Here is a 22,813-nt window from a genome sequence, read left to right as displayed (position 1 = left end):
TACTATGGCACTAGTTTCTACAAAATACTTTCTCCTCTCCCAAGATCTGACAGTCCTGGCATTTACTTTGGGAAAATCAGTTGACTGCACAAGTGCTGAGTGCATTGCTGAGCTCTCAATCCTATTCCACAGATCTGTTTATCTCTTTTTATGCAGAAATTGTGATCACTGTAGCACTGCAGTAAGTCACTGAGTCAGATTCTACAATTCTTCCAATTCTGTTCTTCTCATTCTACCTTGTTTTGGTTATTCTACCTGTAGTGCACACTCATATAAAATTAAGGATCACATTGTCTTTCTACAGAACAAACAAACCTGATGTGGCTTCATTTCATTTAATCTAAAGATAAACCTGCAAGTAATTGATATCTCAACGTTATAATCAATACACACTACATCTCCTTCTGCATATTTAAGTTCCTTTTTATTACTTTCAACAATATTTTAGAGTGAACTTTTGTAAGTATTTTTGATAAAGTAATCAATAAGTACTTTGTTTTATCATGCTATTGAAAGTGTAATCTTTTTTCTTAATGTTCTTTTTTTTAAACTTTTATTTAGTAAATATAAATTTCCAAAATATAGTTTATGGATTACAATGGCTCCCCCCCCATAACTTCCCTCCCATTTGCACCCCTCCCATCGTTTTTTTTTCAGTACTTAAAATTGTTTTGTAGATTCTTTAGGATATCCTCTGCAACCAACCATGTCATCTATAAACAGGGAAAGTTTTACTATTTACTCTCTAATCTGTATTTCTTTTGTTTCATTTTTATTGCATTAATTACGATCTCCAACACAGTAATAATAAAAAGGAGTGACAGTGTGTACCCTTGCTGAGTTACCAATTTTGGAGTTGAAAGCATTCAAGTATTTCTCCATTAAAGTATGATCCTAGCTGTAGAGTTTTCAGTGATTCACTTCATCAGATTAAAGTCCCTTACCACTCCTGCTTTGCCTCAAATTTTGATTATAAATAGATACTCCATTTTGCCAAGTTATTTTTCTACATTATTTAAAACACCCTATAGTCTTTTACTGTGTGGTACTGATGATAAACAAGATTGTTTTTCAAATATTTAACTTTGTATTCCATGGACAAACACAACTTGGTTATGAAATATTATCATTTTATAAATTGCTGCACCCCATTTCATGATACTTTGCTAAGGTATCTACTTTTTAAAATTCTTTTTAAAAATTTTTTTTGCATAAGAGTTATGATGGCTACATAAAATGCTATCTTCCTACCTTGTCTAATTCCCAAAATACTTTGCATAAGATTGGTGTTATTCCTTCCTTAATGTTTGATAGAATTCAGTATTGATACCATCTGAGTACAATTACCTTTAAATAATCATTGTGTCCAGTTAACTGTGTTGTGATATTTCATTTTTATTATTTTTTCCTATTTATGCTAATATTTCAATTTACATAAAGTCCCAAGTTATATATGTGAAAGTTTAGAACTGGGAGGAATTAAGGAACTTACCCGAGGAAATGCAGAAAATTAGTCAGCTACAAATATCCAGGCAGGTTTATGAAGTGTTTACCAGGCCACTGGAACTCATGGTAGTCTGGAATGTAATGAGATAAGAATTAGGAAACTTCTCTAATATGTGGCACTCATGAAATGAACAAGTGTCTCTGCTGGACATCAGTTGCTGTTCAAGACAAGAAGGAGGTTACTACTCCAAAATGTATTATTTCCAATGCCTACTAATCTAATTATTAAAAGGAAGAAAGAAAAGTGGACAAGCAAGTCTGTTGCACTTATTAACACATCACATTTGCTCCAATCCATTTCTGTCTCAATATTTTATTTATGCAACTGTGTTTTCCTAGAGTTTCCAAGTATGTGAAATAAGTTACTAGCTATGTTTATCACTTCATTAGTAGTTCTCTATCATATACAAGGCATGAGATGCTTATTTATAACAAATTAGACAGTGGAGTGCCAATTAAGAAATAAGAGAACCTATAAAGAAAATCATCTTTGTGCAGCATGAATTGCCAAAAAAAAAAAAAATAGCTGAAACAAAACACATCTCACGGTTTTATTTGATCCAATGCTGAAAACAAACAGCATAAATCTTTAGTTTCTTTATGGTTCCTGGTAACCCAAAAGAGGTAGATCATATTTGTTTTTCAAGATGAGATATTTCATTGTGTAATGGGTTTAGATCATGAGTCAAATGAAATAAAATAAAAACAAACAAGAGTTGTATCAGGCACACAGGCAACCTGATTGTGCATTGATTTAGCTATGTCTAAACACAGTATGAAAAAAGAGAATGCAGGCATGTGATCCCTACACAAATTCTCTGGTATTATTTCCTCCATTTGAACCTACCAAATGAACAAAAAGGAATGAGGTAACTACCCAGTTTTTCTTTTAGGAAATGAACTCTATCCATCCATGTTCCTCATTCGTCTTAAACATCTGACTTAAAAACACTCGAAGTTTCTCAGGAAACAGGGGTAGGGAAAAAATTCGTTGACAGGGTTCAGTTTTGACAGTGTATCCAGCTGTTTATAGCTTTTCATTTTTTCCATAAACCTAACTGGTATCAGTATATGTAAAGTCCCTAACACTTTCAGCTGGGGAATACTTCACAGAAGAAAAATGCTTTCCTTGGAGTTTACAAATGCAATTTGGTCTAATTTTTCAGCAAGGGTTTGTCTAGTTAGATTATGAGATTCTTTTCCTGGAGAGCAACAGCAAGAGGATGTCTCCCATGCTGTCAGAGAGCCAAAGTTATATTTTCGTTCCTTGGAAGAAACATATAATGTAAGAGGCAAAATGTCAGGTGGGTGGGGGAGCCACTAGCCCACACACCCCTCCAGAGAGCTCTCTATAAAAAGGCACCCTGAAAAAGGCACTGCACTGGCAGATTCGGCTTCAAAGAACAGTCCAAGAAAGCAGATGGGGGCTGGAGTTTCTGGGACAGGATTCACACGAATGGTGTCTACTTAGGCGACATGGACTTCTAAGGTTCTGAGAGGCCCAGGGAAAACCGTGCCCAGAGTGTTTGAGATCAGAAATACAAACAGAAAGTTGAGAACTGGTTTAGAGCAAAAGAACAGAGACAAAGAAGAACAAACAGCACAGGGATTTCTGCAAGTCTTTATACACTGGATTTCTCACCTACAAGGTCAGTGCTTCTACTGCTTAAAAAGTTAAAATGAGACACTGGCCAAGATTTAATTCTTGTGGTGGACATTTGGTGCGGCGATTAAGGCATCACTTGGTATGCCCCCATCTCTTGTTGGAGTGCTTGGCTTTGAGTCCCGGCTCCACTCCCAATTCCAGCTCCCTGCTAATACACATTCCAGGAAACAGTAATGGTGACTTGAGTACTTGGGTCCCTGCCACCCGCATGGGAGACCTGGATTAAGTTCCAGACTCCTGCCTTTGGCCTGGTCCAACCCTACCTGTTGCAGACATTTGGGGATTGAAACAGCAGATAGATCTTTCTTCCTGATTTAATTCTTAACTATGAATGCTACATTGGGCCAAATATCCTGCCATGTAACATCCTATTCCTTTATTAATTTATTCAGTACATATTTTTCAAATCGCTCATTAGAGCTCATTTTTTCTACCAATGACCTCAATTTGAGGTGAATTTGTATTTTAAAGATGACTAAGTTTTAAGCTAATAATGTCCCCAGGTATTTAATTTTCACAAGGATACACTAGAGGACCAAGCTATATCTTAAACTCATGAATTGCATAATAGGAACTCATTAGTAAAATAGTTTTTTCAGCTGTGTATTCAACTTCAGTGTGGTGAATAAACTGCGGATTCCAGCTGCTTGAGATCAAATCCTAGCTTTACCAGTTATTAGTTCTATGACCATGCACAAGTTATAGAACCTTTTGGAATTCAGTTTCCTCCATCACATGATGAGATAAAGAGCAATGCTCACTTCACCTGGTAGTGAGAATTCAAGGCATTCTACAGGAAGCTTCTTAAACAGTGCCTAACAAGAGGTGATAGCTAAGAGTTACCTGTTGCTGTCTACTACTATGACCTCAAATAGTATTATTTTTTCCTTTTTTCTGGATCCAAAAATATTTAACTTCATGATTCAAGCATTTAGCCTCACAATTAAGATACTGGCTAAGAAACCCATGTCTCACATCAGAGTGCCAGCTCCAGCTTCACTTGTCTCTGGCTAATGTGCATCCTGTGAGGCAGTGGCCGACGATCCCAGTACTTGCGTTTCTGCCAACCAACATGGGAGATCTAGATTGAGTTCCCAGCTCCTGGCTTTGGCCCACCCCCATCATCATGGGCATCTGGGGAATGAACCAGTGGATGGGAGCATTTTCTCTCTCCTCCTTTCTGTCTCTGTCTCTCAAACAAATTTTCAAAGTTCTGTTTCAAGGAATTCCATAAATATAAGTTGCTCCTTCGATCTTAACACCTTCCAAGCACCCTCCTTAAAGAAACTGAAATTGCCTACCTTGTAATCAGATTTAATGACTAAGACTGTATATCCACAAATCTACAGAGGGAGGGAATGGCCTTTTTATAATTCACAGTTGCTATTTCAATTGTCTGGTAGTACCCGAAAAGCCATTAACTGGGCAAGAGCTAGCTGCTCATGTGTAAACCTCAAAAACACCTATGTCTGATTTCCTTGTGGTCCTAGAAAGCGGGCGCAGAACCAGCACTCAGCCTTACTTTCTTCATCAGATGCTATGGCCAACTCCCTCAGCGGATCCCTGTGCACCCCATTGGACCCTGCCATGGTGGCAGGGGAGCTTCATGGCTGTGTCTGGCATTCAGGAAGCATGCTGTTCCGCCTGGTGTTACAGGCCACAGGAGTCCTGCCATGGTGCTGCAAGGTTCCAAGTGTTTCAAATGTCTTAGAATTTTTTACCAAACCTATTATGCAATTCATGAGTATTTTTATCTTATATTTCAAATAGCTCTTGCTGAATCCCAACCTACTTTCCAGCCCAACCCCAGCCAAATTCTATGTTTTCGTATGTCCATTAAAGTTCATTTTCCTATTTAGGTGTTTTGCAATTCATATAAACTCTCTGTTAGACAAATTCCAAGGAATTTTGTCAGGGGTGGGAGTCAGTGATAGAGAAGTAAATTTATGTATATGTAAATTGTACAGAATGAATCTTGTTAAGTTGTGCTTATAGGTTGGGTCTTCAGCAGTCTCTACTCTGACTTATTTTTCCCACTGAAAACACAGACAGAGCACAAAGAGTCCCCTTGTATGGAAGAAGGTACAATCCACTTAGTCCTAAAGTCTTACTAAGTGATTCTGGAACCAGTTGTTGCAATGGGGCCAAACAAGCTAAATTTACTCTTTTTGTATTTGTAACCAGTTATCTAGTGAGCACAGGAGAAGCTTAAAGGGAGAAGTTTCACAAACAGAAAAATACACTGAAAATGAGATGCTTCCTTATTTTATATTTTGCTGTTAGTCATTACCAATGACGTGCAAGACAGCAGAGGGGCTTAGATCCCACACTCCTAAAGTGGCTGATACCTATAATCTCCTATTTCAGAAATAACTGCTAGATAATTAACGTTGCCAGTACTTTTATGAAAGGACATTTACCAGCTGGGAAGGTCAAATTCTGAGCTTTGTCCAGTCCTTGAGACTTGTGGCATGCCACACATGCTTCAGAATATGTGCCATGTGACTAAACTGAAAAAGAAACATCAGAAGTGGATGACTTAGGATGAGATAAAAATATAAAATATCTCAGAAACTTTTACGTTGGTTACATACTACAATAGTATGTTGGGTATATATCAGTTTAAATAAGACAACATTAAAATTAATCTTCCATGTGTCCTTTTAAATTTTTGATGTGGCTACTACAAGTTTAAAACTGCTTGAAGTGGTTGGCATTTGAAGTCCACATTCTGTTGCTCTGGGCGGCCCTGAGCTAACCCAGTGAGAGGAGATGGCAGGGAGAGAAGGCGTCAGAGCTCGCCAGGCTCAGAGCAATGATCACAAGGACCCCTGTCCTTGCCCTGGACAACCGATTTCCCAGAGTGATCCCACCACCCTGGCATAGAGAACCAATTAACTGCCAACCTTGCTTGTAATAGAAAAGTCTTTCTAAATCATCGATAGACGTTTACCATGTCATATCTATGGCTCTGAGTTGATGAAGATGATGAGCTGTGCAGATGATAGGCATATAAATGCTAAATAGATGGTAGGTAGTACTGGATGTTTAATAGCTAAGTGATAGAGATACAGTAATCACCCCCTGATAACTACAATTCAAAACCACTGGCAAATGGTTCAGTTAAGCTGTTGGCAAACTACGAACCATGTGCCAAATCAAGCCCACCACCTGCTTGTTTATAAACAAAGTTTTATTGGAACATGGCTATAGCCATTCATTGCTATTATCCTCTATGGCTGCTTCTGCATTAAAATAGCAGAGTTCAGAAGTTGTGTGAAGAGATAATACAGCTGGAAAGCCTTAAACTATTTATTCTCCAGACCTGAACAGAATTCCCTGCTGTATGGACAACACTACAGGAGTTATCCTTTTAAGTCAGATTATATCTTTCCTCTGAAATTCTCCAATGGCTTCCTAAATACTTTAAGTAAGAGAACAGAAGCCAGAGGTCTCCCCACTCCCTGACCTCACAGCCCTAGGCTCCTTGCACCCCCCACTGTGCCCACAGGGGCCAGCTCACTACTTATAGAATGTGCCAAACAAGCTTTTATTGAAGCCTCTTGCTCCCTCAACCTGGAACGTTCTTACCTTGGAGTTCTACCGCCTCCCACCTCCTTCGGGTTCCTGTGCAGGTGCCAGTGACCACACTTTCCCACTTTACGTTTCACCATAGCACCTACCATTAACTTCGCGTTGACAACTTGTCCTCTAATTAGAAACAAGTTCCTTGAAGGCAGGCATTTTTGTGTATTTGGGGGCTGCTATATCCTGAGCACCTAGAATGGTGCTGGCACCCAAAATACATAAAGGAGTGACTGGCAGGGCGAGAGTGGGGTGCATTGTTTTTTAACTGCCCATGAGACAGAGAAATGGGGACAAGATGTGGTTCTTGCTCTAAATGGTTAAGAAATATATTCATCAATTAATTGGAAAAAATATACCAGGAAAAGATAAAAGAAGATAAATAGCTTTTTGTCTGTCTATTCTGCCTATCTGCCTTTCTTCATCCTGTGCTGTCCTTATGCATGTGTCCACCCACGAGTCTAACCATCCCTCTACCCAGTAACAGAAACATTTATAGCATCACAGGAAGTACTTTCGTCTGAAGAAAGCAGTTGTCTCCGATCACCATTAAGAACAAAATGCGTTTTGCAAAGGGATTGTAAAGACTGCAAGCAAAGCAACTGCCCCAGCTGGGGAACTGGGAGAAGGAAGATGTTTCAGAATTTATGATGGTCCAGACCATGAGAAGAATTTTTTCTCAAAGGAATTTTATACAACTTGAAGTATAAATAGAAGCCTTCCTTGAAGTCTCCTCTTTTGGAGAAGTCCAGAGGGATGTCCTCTTTTCTGCCTCTTACCTCTATCCTCCCTGGCACCACAGCAATATTTTTAAGATTCATTTATTTGAAAGACAGAGTTACAGAGGCAGAGAGGAAGAGACACACAGAGAGAGATCTTCTGTCCGTCTGCTGGTTCACTCCCCCAACGGATGCAGCAGCCAGGACTGAGCAAGGCTAGAAACTGAGTTTGGGACTCCAGCTACATCTCCCATGTGGGTCACAGGGGTCCAAGTACCAAGACCATCTTCTGCTGCTTTCCCAGGCACATTAGCAGACAGCTGGATGAGAAGTGGAGTGGCTGGGACTCTAACTGGCATTCACATGGGATGCCAGTGTCAGGCAGCTTAACCACTGCACCACAATGCTGGCCTCTCCTCCTCTTTATAGATAAGACTCCTTAGATCACAGCTAGAATATTGATAGTTCTAGAAATGGGACTTCAGTTTTCATTATTTTTGTAACTCTAAAACAATGACAAAATGCTCAGAAAATAAGAACTGTGAATGTGGCTTGGTAAAATTAAGAGTATTTGTTCCACCACAGATAATACGGAGAATGTGGTAGACTCAAGAATAACACAGGAAATGTGATAGACTCATACAAATAATGAGGCATCCATTCTCACCTGCACTTCCAGCCCTGCCTTAATCATCTGTCTTATTTATTTATAATTATTAAATAGTGGCCAAGGTAAATGAAAACGTAGACAGCAGCATCAGTAACCTGACAGAGATCAAGATACTAATCTGCTGACGGAGTAGATATACAGCCAGGCATGGAAATGAGTCTTACAGTTCTGACTGCAAGGCACGTGCCCAGAACAGACCTATACCTTTACCTCTCCTACCCTTTCTTCATATCCCATCGACAGTAGCTGGGCAGAAGCCTCGGAAAGAACTGCAAGGTCTATTTTTCTGTTGACTAGTTCAGTTGCTTATTATCATCTGAGACCACCTCAAAAGCTAAGTGATAAATCATTGTCATTTATTACCATCAATCCTAAGAAAAAGAGAAATCATGCAATTTATCAACATCATCCTACAAATACTGAGATACAGTCTCTTGTAACACAGAAACATATTTGGATAATATTTGGGAATCCTATGGTGTATGCATTGCTTTAATCAAAGAAATCCAAAATTTTTACGTACAAATATAATTCACACACATATTCCACATTTATACTGTACCTGAGAAACTAATTCCATTTTTCTTTGTTTTAAATGTCACACTGAATTAATTTTGTCCCCATTCCTCTTACTGTGTGCACCACATGAGTCCTACCAGATGGTAATCTAATAGATATACCATTAAACTCCAAATAATACCTGCACCTTGGGTTTTGATTATCATGAAAGTGGTTAAAGGTTAATTATCTGGAATCTTAAAGTAATTTCATTGGGTTAAATAGAGAAAGCTACTTTTATCTCTTAAATGTAAAACAAGAATGATAAAAAGGTAAATATTATAGCACAACATGGACCTACCTATTCACTGACAAAGGTGTACTTGTCCTACTCCTTTATCTGCTACCTAGTTTCTAATCCTAAAAACTGTTTAATTATCTTTACTCCAAACATCGAGCAGTATGCATTTATACTTTTAGGATTAGTATACACAAGAACAAAACCTTTCATTCATGAAATAATGCTCAATTCTGGACAGTACAATTCTTGAACTAAAGTATTCTGATAACCACATTTGAAAATTAATGAATTTTAGGATGCAAACTTATACAATAGGTGTTTTTTTAAATAATCAGCTTTTCATTACTACAGTGGAACGCAAGAGACAAGTTACTCAGGAAGAAAAGAGAGTTTTAGTTTTACTCTCAGATCTGGATGTTCACAGTCCGAGATTGGAGAGCCCAACTGGCCTGGCCTCTGGCGGATGGCATTTTTGCTGGCAGAGTCCCAAGATGGCAGAGAATCAGATAGCAAGAGGGAACCTGAAACGGTTCAAGCCTATGTGGTCTCTTAAAAAACCACAGGATTTAATCACTCCAGCCCCACTCTAACAGCTCAATCAAACCCAATCATCTCTCCAAGGTCCACCTTCAAACATCCTATTTGGATTAGGTTTCAACTCTCTTAGTATCATTAACATAAGATTTTGGGGAGCAAATATTTAACACATGGGCCTTTGGGGGATATTTAACATCCTAACTAATATCCATACCAGAGCAGAAACTTGGACCTAGTAAGGAGGCCAATTATTGTTCTCTTCGAATGAAATCGCCAAACTTTGTATATTTTTGCAAGGAGCATTCAAAATAGAAGTCACACCATAACAAAATGATTCAATTAACTCTTGCTCTGTTGCCAGATTAACCTCCCTTTCCACATCAAGACAGCTTCTAAACAAATCATAGAAATTAGCGTTCAGAAAAAGTTAGTGGATAAACAAATGCATTCTGTTCTCAGACTCAAATCTCACCCCAACAAGAGCCACATATACATTTCCTACCATCTGAGAACAGGTGGCCTTGATAAATTTATTAAATAAAACCAACACCACCTTGCCTCTAAACAACAGCATATACAGATGGTCCCTGCAAGTAGATGGCTTGATAAGGTTTTTTTTTTTTTTAAACTTCACGATGGTGTGAAATGTTGTACATTCAGTGGAAACTGTATGTGGATGTTGAGCACAGGTATCTCCTGGGCTAGTGCTGTGTGGTCTGATCCTTTTGTGACGTTCCCAGTCAATCTGGTGATGTTCACCTCAATTATAAGAGGAAATCATTGACAATCCACAGTGCACTGTGTAGCTTAGCGGGGACATTCAGTAAATCAGGTGTATTAAATGCATTTGCTCCTACAACATTTTTAACATATAATCAGTTTCACTGGAACATAGCTCAATCATAAGTTGAGGAACACCCACATGATATTCATCAAACTGTACTCTAGGAAATAAGCCCATGTGGTCATGATACTAAGCAGAAGATGGGTAGAAAATATTCATACAAAAGTTGGTCTGGGTATATTCATATACCTGTGCTATCAGTAAGATGAACTAAGTTGGAGAAAGAGGAGGGAGAGGAAGAAGAGAAGGAAACTTTTTTTATTAAAGATTTATTTATTTGAAAGAGAGAGAGAGGGAGAGAGAAAGAGTCTTCCATTATTTGGCTCATTCCCCAAATGGTCACAATGGCCAGAGTTGGGTCGATCTAAAGCCAGGACTTTCTTTTAGGTCTTCCATGTTGGTGCAGGACCCAAACACGTGGGCCATCCTCCACTGCTTTCCTAGGCCATTAGCAGGGCGTTGGATCAGAAGTGGTGCAGCCAAGACTTGAACCGGTACACATGTTACCTGCTACACCACAGCACTGGCCCTGGAAACATATTTTTTGCAGGACGCACACTGTGATTGACACATAAATGTCAATGAATTATGAAAAAGCATAATAGTAGTTAAATAATCCAAGCTAAATACCAAAATACTACACATTTTACATATAATTTCCTGAGATCTATTTTTTTAAAATTACAGTACCTCTTGCTAGCTAAATTTTGTTAAATTTTATCTTGTGGTAGATGGTAGTTTGACATAAATATCAACAGCAATTAGACATTACCCAACAATTTGACTTCATCTCTTAGTAAAATACATAAAATACGGGCCGGCGCCGCGGCTCACTAGGCTAATCCTCTGCCTAGCGGCGCCAGCACACCGGGTTCTAGTCCCGGTTGGGGCGCCGGATTCTGTCCCGGTTGCCCCTCTTCCAGGCCAGCTCTCTGCTGTGGCCAGGGAGTGCAGTGGAGGATGGCCCAAGTGCTTGGGCCCTGCACCCCATGGGAGACCAGGAGAAGCACCTGGCTCCTGCCATCGGATCAGCGCGGTGTGCCGGCCGCATCACGCCGGCCACGGCGGCCATTGGAGGGTGAACCAACGGCAAAGGAAGACCTTTCTCTCTGTCTCTCTCTCACACTGTCCACTCTGCCTGTCAAAAAAAAAAATACATAAAATACAGAATATTACACAAGGAACTCGTCTTCATTAAAAACAAAAATAACAAGAGTCTCCAGCTTAAGACTTTACTCTGCATCATTTGGCATGTTTTATTCTTAAAATGCATCTGATTGCTATTTTTTTTTCCAGTGGAATCAAACTCCTTAAGGGCAGCAACTGTGTGCTTTTTATCTGGCAGCAACAGAATATTGTCACTGCTGAATACTATTTATTAGTGGCAAGCAAAACAAAGTAGATGGCAAGGCCGGTGCCCTGGCTCACTAGGCTAATCCTCTGCCTGCGGCGCCAGCACCCCAGGGTTCTAGTCCCGGTTGGGGTGCCGGATTCTGTCCCAGTTGCTCCTCTTCCAGTCCAGCTCTCTGCTGTGGCCCGGGAGTGCAGTGGAGGATGGCCCAGGTGCTTGGGCCCTGCACCTGCATGGGAGACCAGGAGGAAGCACTTGGCTCCTGGCTTAGGATCGGCACAGCACGCCGGCCTTGGAAGCCATTTGGGGGGTGAACCAATGGAAGGAAGTCCTTTGTCTCTCTCTCTCACTGTCTAACTCTGCTTGTTAAAAAAAAAAAAAAAAAAAAAAAAAAAAAAAAAAAAAAGTAGATGGCAAGACATGGAGATGGTTTCCTTAAGAGTTGGGTTATGAAACTGGAGGGTAATTCTTGAAGTCCCTTTAAATACCCGTAGGGAATTTTGATTTTATAACAAATCTTTATAGGAGATGAAGTCCCAGCAAGGTGCTACAGCTTTACACCACTCTTTAATGTACTTCACCATACGCACTCAAACAAATTCATAAGAACCAAGAATGAGCTTTAAGCAATAAAATGTTGATTGCTAAAAAATATTAACCGAAGTATTAGAAGAAGATAAAGTCAAAATGTCCCAGAATTTAAAATTAAAGTCAGGGAGATGAAAAATGAAAATGAAGGAAAGAAAAGGCATAGAGGATCATGTCAGATACATGTCAGAGACATGATCAACATCTGAACCCTGGAAGTCCCATTAAGAAACAACAGAGGAGGGGCTGGCGCCGCGGTTCACTAGGCTAATCCTCCTCCTGCAGCGCTGGCATACCGGGTTCTAGTCCCGGTCGGGGCGCCGGATTCTGTCCCGGTTGCCCCTCTTCCAGGCCAGCTCTCTGCTGTGGCCAGGGAGTGCAGTGGAGGATGGCCCAAGTGCTTGGGCCCTGCACCCGCATGGGAGACCAGGAGAAGCACCTGGCTCCTGCCTTCGGATCAGTGCGGTGCGCCGGCCGCAGTGCGCTGGCCATGGCGGCCATTGGAGAGTGAACCAAGGGCAAAGGAAGACCTTTCTCTCTGTCTCTCTCTCTCTCACTGTCCACTATGCCTGTCAAAAAAAAAAAAAAAAAAAAAAAAAAAAAAAAAAAAAAGAAGAAAGAAAGAAAAAGAAACAACAGAGGAGACCTAAGGGAAACATGCCAACATAATAAAAGAAAATGTCCCTGGGCCAAAGAGAGATGTAGTTTCCAGATTACTCCAAGTGCCACTCAGGATTAATAAGGCCTAACATCATTAAGAAATTTGAGAGCACGAAGATTAAAAGAGGTCCCAAAAGCTGAATGAGAGAAAACAAGAGTGAACCTAAAAAGAGAATTATTTTTAAAGGCTTGTATTTCTTCTTCCAGCAAGAAAAAACAAAGATCAAAAGCTTCAGAGTTAGCAAGTTATACAACAAGGTTATAGGTCAAGTTTAAAGCAAGCTGGATGTTGTGTGGTTTCCATCAATGATAAAATTAAACAGGGAGTCTTCATTTCATAAAAAGATACAGGGGCTATGAAAATGGAAAAGAACATAATCAGAGGATCTTAATTGGCCCTGTAATGAACACTATTTGCATACATATAGCATAAACACTGGTTACTGGCTTTCAATTTTTACTATCAACGCTGAGTACCTCACATGGGAGACTTCATAAAAGTTAGAAAATAGAGTTGATAACGACCTTAGCAACAGGAAAGTTAATGCACAGTTTATATGGATTGGAAAGAAGAAAGACAGAGACAGAGAAAAGGACAAGGCGCACATGTCTTCATCTTATGAAGCAAAACTTAAGAAAAAAAATGCACGCTGTATTTGAGTCTGGTTTATAGAAGGTATTTTTAGAAACATATGAAACACCACTTGGAAAGATAGGGTGCAGGAGACAGATAACATATCATCCAATTTTCAGACCAGATAATGTCCATTCTGATAGTGTATCCCACAACTGATTTCTGAAATTCATGCAGGCTCATTCCGGCAGGAGCTCATCTCTAGAATGTCTCTGTGCTCAGCAAGTACTTTCTCATTTTAGCATACGAAGAAACTCAGCGACGCCATGACTTCGCCAGAGCAGCCTCCTCGTATTGCTGGCTTTGGTGGAAAGGGAATCTTTCTCAATCACTGAGTGCCTGTGGTCAACTGGAAGAGCTGGATGCCCCATTTCCATCGAAACTTTCATCAATGTGAAAAGTCCTTCCTCTACTTCCATCTGCCCACACTTCTATAGACTTTTCTTCCAAAGATGTGGGCCACGTGACATATATTTTTATTGTCTTTGTGTGAAAAAGATCAATTTGTAACTACATGAAAAGTGAAAAAGTGAGCACATTAGCCTCATCTCTATAATGGACATATAGGTATAGAAGTTTAAGAATAATACTCTCTCATGAATAATCTAGGATCAACATTCTCATCTTCTAATTTTTCAGACATCCTTTTTTTTTGAGCAACAGAATTATCTTGTGAAATTGGGTGTTTTGTGCGGTAGTTAACACTGCTTGGATGCCCACGTTTCATGTAGGACCGCCTGGATTCAAGTCCCAGCTCTGCTCCCAACTCCAGCTTCCTGCTAACGTGCATGCTGGGAGGCTGCGGGTAACAGCTCACATACTCGGGTACCAGCCATCCGTATAGGAAACGCAGATCAAGTTCTAGACTCCTGGCTTCATCCTGGCCCAGTCCCACCTGTTGCAGACATATATGAGTAATTCAGCAGATGGAAGTTATCTTTCTCTGCCTTTCAAGTAAAAATAATTTGTGGGCTGGCGTTGTGGCATAGTGGTTAAGACTGCTGCCTGCAGCCCTGGCATCCCATCTGGGTGCCGGTTTGAGTCCCGGCTGCACCACTTCTGATCCAGCTCCCTGTTCATGCACCTCGGAAAGCAGCAGCAGATGGTCCAAGACCTGGGCCAATGCCACCGTCGTGTGAAACCTGGAAGAAGCTCTGGGCTCCAGCCTGGCTCAGCCCTGCCTTTGTGTCCATTTGCAGAGTGGACCAGAGGATAGAAGAAACCTCTCTTTCTTTCTCTTTCTCTCTCTCTCTCTCTCTCTCTCCCCTCTTCTTCCCTTCCTCCCTCCTTCCCTCCCTCCCTCCCTCAAAAATATCGTTAATAAAAGGTATCCTTTATAAAAGATTTATTTATTTGAAAGGCAGAATTGAAGAGAGAGAGGGAAAGAGAAAAAGACAGAGCTCTTTTTTAAAAAAGATTTTTATTTATTTATTTGAGAAGTAGAGTTACAGATAGTGAGAAGGAGAGAGAGAGAGAAAAGTCTTCCTTCCATTGGTTCACTCCCCAAATGGCCACAACAGCCGGAGCTGCGCCGATCCGAAGCCAGGAGCCAGGAGTTTCTTCCCAGTCTCCTAATGTGGGTGCAGGGGCCCAAGAACTTGGGCTACCTTCTACTGCTTTCCCAGAGCTGGATTGGAAGAGGAGCAGCCAGGACTAGAACTGGTGCACATATGGGATGCTGGCACCCCAGGCAGAGGATTAACCTACAGCACCACGGCACCAGCCCGGAGATAGAGCTCTTACATCCACTGATTCACTCCTCAGATGTGGGGGTAGGCCAGGCTGAAGCAAGGATCCACGGTCTCAGTGGGTGGCAGGGGCCCAAGTACTTGGACCATCATCCGCCGCTTCCCGGGAGCATTGCCAGGGAACTGGATGGGAGGCAATGCAGCCAGGGCTTGAACTGGTGTGCATATGGAATGCTGGTGTTACAGGCAGCAGCTTACCTCACAGGGCCACAATGCTGGCCCCCAGCAGTCATCTTACTTATTTTAATGATATTAGTTTTGGAACTCACAAATTCCAACCAGAATAAGCATCTACAAACCAGAGCATGGGGCCATAACACCTTTCTAGTCCTCTGCTAGTTTAATTCAATATATTTGAAAAGTTAGAGAAATTCAGCTTCGAATCCATATATCCCCAAGGAATACAGATATATGAGAGACTGCAAAAAGATCATGTAAAACGGAATTAAAAGAAATTGTATTTATTATGGTATAAAACATTTTGAAACTCATAGTTTTTTCATTATATTAAATTTCCATGAACATTTAGACAACCCCTCATATACACAATATCAAATTTTTGCATTAAACAAATATATCTTTTAACTCCCTTTCCATGAAATTTTTGAAGTCCCCTCAGTTGTTTACTCTAAGCTATTTAAGAAAAAAAAAAAAAAAAAAAAAAAAACAAAACTACCTTTTTAAAAAATTGACATCATGGGGCCGGCACTGGGGCATAGTGGGTAAAGCCGCTACCTGTAGTGCTGGCACCCCATGTGGGCGCTGGTTCCAGTCCTGGCTGCTCCACTTCCTATCCAGCTCTCTGCTATGGCTTGGGAAAGCAGTGGAGGATGGCCCAAGTCCTTGGGCCCCTGCACCCACACGGGAGACCTGGAGGAAGCTCCTGGCTCCTGGCTTTGGATTGGCACAGCTCCAGCCATTGCGGCCAATTGGGGAGTGTACCAGCAGATGGAAGACATAGCTCTCTCTCTCTTTCTCTCCCCTCTCTCTCTCTCTCTCACTATCTGTAATTCTACTTTTCAAATAAATAAACAAAAATCTTTAAAAAAAATGAGCTTTCTATTTCTCTCTTTCCCTCTCTCTGTCTCTGTGTAACTTGACTTTCAAATAAATAAATAAATCTTTAAAATAAATTGACATCAGAATGAAACTGCATTGATTCTGAAAAGAGTAAATTAGGAGAAATGAGGAGGAGGAGGAGGTAGTGGATGCCCTTTCATATATTTTTGTAGTATTAGAGTATCTTACAGTTTAGCTGTATTTTCTAAAAACTGCTTTTTAATAAACTTCCAAAGTATTTCATAAATTTGTATTAATAGAAGGGAAAAGCAAGTTACACAGGAGAAAGAAAAAATTAGGTAAGATTTTATTAATGAAAATACAAATAATTGAACATAACTCTATATGGAAGTTTCAGCACTTACTGAATGTTTGCCCTGGCAAAGATTCTGAGGCTTACAAAAACTTCTTCTTAGAGAAAATAACAAAACCCAAGTGAATACCGAGTTCTTGTTCTGGGGGGAAAGTTTATTGTAAACAGAATTCTAAGGGAAGTGTAACTAAAAGGGGTTGACCAAGGGCTTGCAAGAATGCTCTTGCCCTAAGCAAAGCACGGAGTCAGCATCTGATTGGCGCTCTGTTGTCCCTGCCCCTCCCACAGCCACGAGTGCCCGGAGCAGGTGGTCCTCGCTGCCACAGGAAAGGAAAAAGGAAAGCCTGGGCTGCCCTCAGCCCCGGCAGTCTAGGCTTTGCTTCCACTTCCTACTGGCAGGCAGAGGGGAAGCAAACGTCTCATGACAAAGGGGCCAGCAGAGGCCAAGGCTAAAAGCAGACTGCATTTCTGAGGCTCTGACTTTGAAAGAACGGAAACCATATGGGAATTACTTTATTATTCAACTAAAGCCTTCAGGTGCCTCCAAATTAAAAGGAGTATTGTCAATCCCTGGGCCTTTTCTTTCCCCCATTTTTCCAACCCTTCCCCTCTTTTCTTTTTAACTTTTATAAGCCCTGTGATTTAGTTGTGGAAATTCCCTAAAAATAAATTAAGTGTTATGTCCACCCAAGATATTCTGCCTGGCACTCAACCAGGAGTTCAGTATTGAAATCTCTCATGTGACTCTTGGGAGAGTAAGTTAATGTGTGTGTGCATGCATTTGAATGCACACACCTTGCTTTTCCTTCTTCAGAAATATTCTCCATTATGTAAAGATATTTCCTGGCAATTAGCCATACAGTGGCAGAAGGAATGCAATCTCCCTAAAGAAATTTAACAACTACACAGAAACGTAGGTCACATCTCTAAGAAATGACACCCAGTTTTTTTGTAATAACTTCCCTGTGTACAGAGTTTCCACCACTGCCAATACCATCACCACTGTGAACATCACCGCCACAGCCCTGATACCTGGGCCTTAATTCCTACGGCTCAAAGGAGGTAATGATGCTGACAGTGTGAGTTGGGACAGGCTGATAATGCTGTGACAACACACCACCTGTTCATATTAGGTTGGGAGATGTTTCTACTACAGTCTCTTGAAGATCAAATGTCTCAATGGAAGTTTCAAACAAGGTAGGCAGAAGGGGAGCAAGCAAAGTGCACTGTGCCTCTTCAGCCTGCACCTGGCAGAGATGCATGTGACTTCTGTTCACATTTCATGGGCCAAAGCTGGCCCCACATGATGTCTAATTTCCAAGGGGGCAAGGAATTGCAACTGTACGAATATACATCAAAAGGTTCATGGAAGGCCTGGCCTTGTGGCATAATGGGTTGAGCAAGTGCCTGCAGTATCAACATCCAATACGGGTGCTGGTTCCAGTCCTGGCTGCTCTACTTGCAATCCAGCTCTGTGTTAATGCAGCAGAGGATGGCCTAAGTCCTTGGGCGCTTGCATCCATGTGGCAGGCCCAGATGAAGCTCCTGGCTCCTGGCTCCTGGCTTTGGCCTGGCCCAACCCTGGCTGTAGCGGCCATTTGGGGAGTGAACCAGTGGATGGAAGATCACTCTCTCTCTGTAACTCTGCCTTTCAAATAAATAAAACAAATCTCTTTTTCTAAAAAAAAAAAAAAAAAAAGAAAGAAAAAAAAAGTTCATGGAAAATGGAATTAAATAAGTTTATTTTGGTGCGAAAAATTTTGAAATCCGGGCAAAATCAAAATGCATTAACTAATGAAGGGACAAGTTGTTACAATCTTTTCAAAGTATAATTCAAGCTCTCTCCTCCTTTCAGCTCTCTTGGCTTCTCTTTTCTATCTAGCCTCCTCTTCTCCTCCCTCACTCCCCTCTCTCCTCTTTTTCTCTCACTCTCCTTTTCCCTCTTGGCCCCTCCCCTCCAGTCTTTTGCGTTTTCCCCAATAAACCCTTTTCCTTACTCCACTGTTTGGTGTGTTTTGTGATGGCCTAACATTGGTGCTTTGGCCGGGAAAACCTTACATTTGGTGATCCAGCCTCCCCCAGTGACTTTGCTCTCCCTTTGGGGACTTCTGAGCTGCTCTGGGGTCCTGGATTTCTGCCAGTCACAAAACACACCCCCGGGACTCCTTCCATGCCAGCGAACACTCCATGATCTCCATCCACACATCAACCTTCCAAATTCTGAGGTAAGACATGAACGGGAAATTCTCACGGCTGTGAGTGTGGTCTACCGTCATCTGCTTGTCTAAGGCTTTTCTACTCTCATAAAAGTTGTAGTACTAGGCACTAACCACAACTCCTACTTAAGGCTTTTCGTCTCTACGGACACTGTGTCCTGGCAACAGTGGGTGTGAGTGACGACTCAACCTCTGTTCCCCTTTTACAGCCTAAGCCATGGGCTCCAGTGGGTGCTTGGGTGATGACCCCACCTTCTGCTCCCATATTCTCTCACTAGTTAGACTTCCAGGATTCAAGGACACTTGCAATCCACGGGTTTGACTCTACAGGTCGCAATGGGAACTTTTCTCTAACTGCTTTCCATCTGTTTCTTTAAGTAATATGGTCCCTCTCAAATTGGCTCTAGCCCTCAAACACCAATGCCTCATCTTTGTAATCGAGCATGGCTCCTGTATGACCTTAACAGTCAATCAAAATTGGCCCCTCCATGGTGGCGCATTTGGCCCTGAGGGATCGGCCCAAAGTCGGACTGGTTTGACCCTGATATCATTCAAGATCTTTATCACTTCTGTGAGTGACCTGGAAAAATGAAAGGAGATCTCATATGCTCAAGCTTTTCTATCTTTGATCTAAACCTTCTGTGTGTACTGATCTCTGGTCCAGGTCCTGTTGGCCTCCAAAGTTTCCACTAGAGGTCAAGGGCCTGAGCCAAAACCTCTGCCTTCCACGTTTGCGGCCCCAACTTTTCACGATCTCAGCTCACTATACCTCCCCCTCCCACCCAGGAATTCGACTTTATCTTAGAATCAGGCCTGGTCCAAAGTCTACTCTCCTGGTCCAAAATCTACATTCTGTCTTATCAGTTTGGGAATGATTGTCTCCATGCTTTTGCTCCTCCAGCCCTTGTCCTCCAACTGGTCTTTTGCCTCTCCCTCTCTTGTTCCAGTTTTACCATAAGAATAGCAAGGGAGGCCGGCAACGCGGCTCACTAGGCTAATCCTCCGCCTTGCGGCGCCGGCACACTGGGTTCTAGTCCCAGGCGGGGCGCCGGATCCTGTCCCGGTTGCCCCTCTTCCAGGCCAGCCCTCTGCTGTGGCCAGGGAGTGCAGTGGAGGATGGCCCAGGTGCTTGGGCCCTGCACCCCATGGGAGACCAGGAAAAGCACCTGGCTCCTGGCTCCTGCCATCGGATCGGCGCGCCGGCCGCGCCGGCCATTGGAGGGTGAACCAACGGCAAAGGAAGATCTTTCTCTCTGTCTCTCTCTCTCACTTTCCACTCTGCCTGTCAAAAAAAAAAAAAAAAAGAATAGCAAGTGAGTGGTAATCCCATCCTTTTGGGCTCCCTGCTTATCAAGAAACAAATTAGGTATCCCACCCTTCTGATGGCTCTTTTGTTTTATCTTTAGCAAGCCAGACAGGAAAATCAGGTTTCCTGCATGGACTGCAGGCCCACCGTCACCTTTGGAAATTGTCTTGATGCAGTCCCAAGTGGCTGACTATGATGTCATGGGCCTAAGGTGTTCTTAGGAAAAAGGCAACTATAACTAGACACTAAGTTTGAAGGAATTTTTCTTTGAATCTAGGAAGATCACTACCTTTAAAAATATTGCTTTGTAACTTGCTGAACTTATTTTACAATTTATTTTAACAGGTTTCTGGGTAATCAGTACTCAATGAAACAGCAATGGGTACTTGTTTTAGATGAATGCAATTTTAATTGAATTCAGATAGAGATATATAATATCAGCCTCTTAAGCCATTTAGGGTAACTGTTAATTTAAATTGGGTAAAGGCAAATGAAATAAATGCATCTAAATGTAAACTTTTTTATACTCAGCATGTCGTATTCTATAAAAAACTATTTGGGTTAGTTCATAAGCTGTCTGAAAATAGTACAACAGTGTTTAAAGTAACTCAGGATGAAATTTGATGTGTTACCTTATTTAGAAATGTTATCTTAATTTGGAGATTTTTAACAGGCTATTTCAAAATAAATCAAGGACACTGGAAGATGGGAAACATCACAAGTACACTAATCTATTTCCCTTTGACATAGAATTAGAATCTGATTCTGCTAAAGCAATGAGTTAAAGTAATCTGTTATGTTCTCTTGATGTCTCTTAAATTCTAATTGTTTGAAAACAGCTGAGTTTTTATTAAGAGCTATGAGTTATTTAAATATGTGCTTATTTTCAAACATTGAATAATCACCTTGTAACAATAATCAAATTTGGTCTATATTATGACATGATGTTAAGGAATCGTATTTCACCCAGATATTTTGGATTTTGAGCCTTCTTGGCATTCTTGACAGGCATTCAAAAAAAAAAAAAATCAAAGTTCCAAAAAATTTGGACTCTGAAATTTCCAGTAAATTTTGGACATCGGTTTTTCCAGTTTGGGCTCAACTGAAAAAATCAAAGGACATATATATGTCTCTCATCTTGTAGAGACACCAACTAATCAGGCTATTTGGACTATATTAGAATTGCTGTCAAGATGCGAAGTGGTGCTAAATTTTAAGTTTTGATAGTATAAAATGCTCGTGATACAAATGAGAATTAAAAAGTCTAATGATCATGTGTTACTGGAAATAATAGTTATCTTAATGAGAAAGCCCCAGAGGCCTAAAGAGTTAAATAGTTTGTAAAATCCTACAGGTGCTTTCAAAAATACTGTATAAAGTAAGCAACGGCCTCTTGTTGGTTTATGAGTTTATAATTTTAAACGAGGCAACTTAAAGTATTTTGTCATCCACAGTTTTATATATCAGATTTGCTGCTCATAAAACTAAACTGTTGTTGGTTCTGTGTTTAGCTGTCCTCCTATAGGTTCTGATGGACTTTTTCCAGCCACATCTATTGTATTCAGTACTTTGGGACAGTTCTATAAACAGATGAAGCCAATAATGTATTACAGGTATCAACTGAGAGAAAGTATGGTTAACTGAGGTTACTAAGAACAGAAAGTAATTCGAATCAATTGGTAATTTATAAAAAGGAGTTAATTTTTTTAAAAAAGCTATTATTGATTGGGACATGCTCAAGCTGACTTGCCCCAAATGGTGGAGTTAGAAATGTGCCAGGGGATTCCAATACAATCCCATCAAGGTGGCAAGTACCAATGCCATCTCACTAGTCCAAGTGATCAATTTCAGGTCACAGTTGATCATAATGATAGGTCTAAGAGTCAAAGGGATCACATAAACAAGACTAGTGTCTGCTAATACTAACTGACAGAATCAAAAAGGGAGAGAACGATCCAACAGGGGAAGTGGGATACACAGCAGACTCATAGAATGGCAGATGTCCTAAACAGCACTCTGGCCTCAGAATCAGCCCTTAAGGCATTCGGATCTGGCTGAAGAACCCATGAGAGTATTTTAGGCATGGAAAGCCAAGACACCCTGGCCAAAAAAAAAAAAAAAAAAAAAAAAAAAAACAGGACCTAAATGAAAGATCTCTGCAAGTGAGATCCCAGTAGAAAGAACAGGGCCATCAAAGAAGGCGGTACCCTTCTCTCAAGGGAGGAGAGAACTTCCACTTTGACTATGACCTTGTCTAATTAAGATCGAAGTCAACAAACTCAAAAGGCTTCCATAGTCTTGGCAACTCATGACTAGAGCCTAGGGAGATTATTGATGCCTTAAACAAGAGTGTCAATTTGTTAAGTCAACAACGGGAGTCACTGTGCACTTACTCCTCATGTAGGATCTCTGTCCTTAATGTGTTGTTCAATGTGAATTAATGCTATAACTTGTACTCAAACAGTATTTTACACTTTATGTTCTATGTGGGTGCAAACTGATGAAATCTTTACTTAATATATTCTAAATTGATCTTCTGTATATAAAGACAATTGAAAATGAATCTTGATGTGAATGGAATGGGAGAGGGAGTGGGAGATGGGAGGATTGTG

At 40.9% G+C, this 22,813-nt stretch overlaps 1 long non-coding RNA gene across 11 annotated transcripts in view; it reads right to left on the bottom strand.

Moving 5' to 3' along the window:
• Window positions 1–22,813, bottom strand: part of LOC103349704 (uncharacterized) — a 451,983-nt gene that overhangs the window by 61,392 nt on the left and 367,778 nt on the right. For 8 of the 11 annotated variants that reach the window (XR_011388772.1, XR_011388773.1, XR_011388767.1 and 5 more), the window contains 2 exons: window positions 5,593–5,682; window positions 1,493–1,577 (listed from right to left, as the gene is read on the bottom strand). This is a non-coding gene — a long non-coding RNA (uncharacterized lncRNA). The remainder of the gene's footprint in view (window positions 1–1,492; window positions 1,578–5,592; window positions 5,683–22,813) is intronic. The other 3 variants (XR_011388769.1, XR_011388774.1, XR_001794204.3) reach the window with 1 other exon arrangement.

This window comes from Oryctolagus cuniculus, chromosome 5 (genome assembly GCF_964237555.1).
Source record: "Oryctolagus cuniculus chromosome 5, mOryCun1.1, whole genome shotgun sequence".
Classification (NCBI taxonomy): Eukaryota; Metazoa; Chordata; class Mammalia; order Lagomorpha; family Leporidae; genus Oryctolagus; species Oryctolagus cuniculus.
The sequence above is the reverse complement of the archived record's forward strand: the minus strand, read 5'-3'. Positions and strand labels throughout refer to the sequence as shown.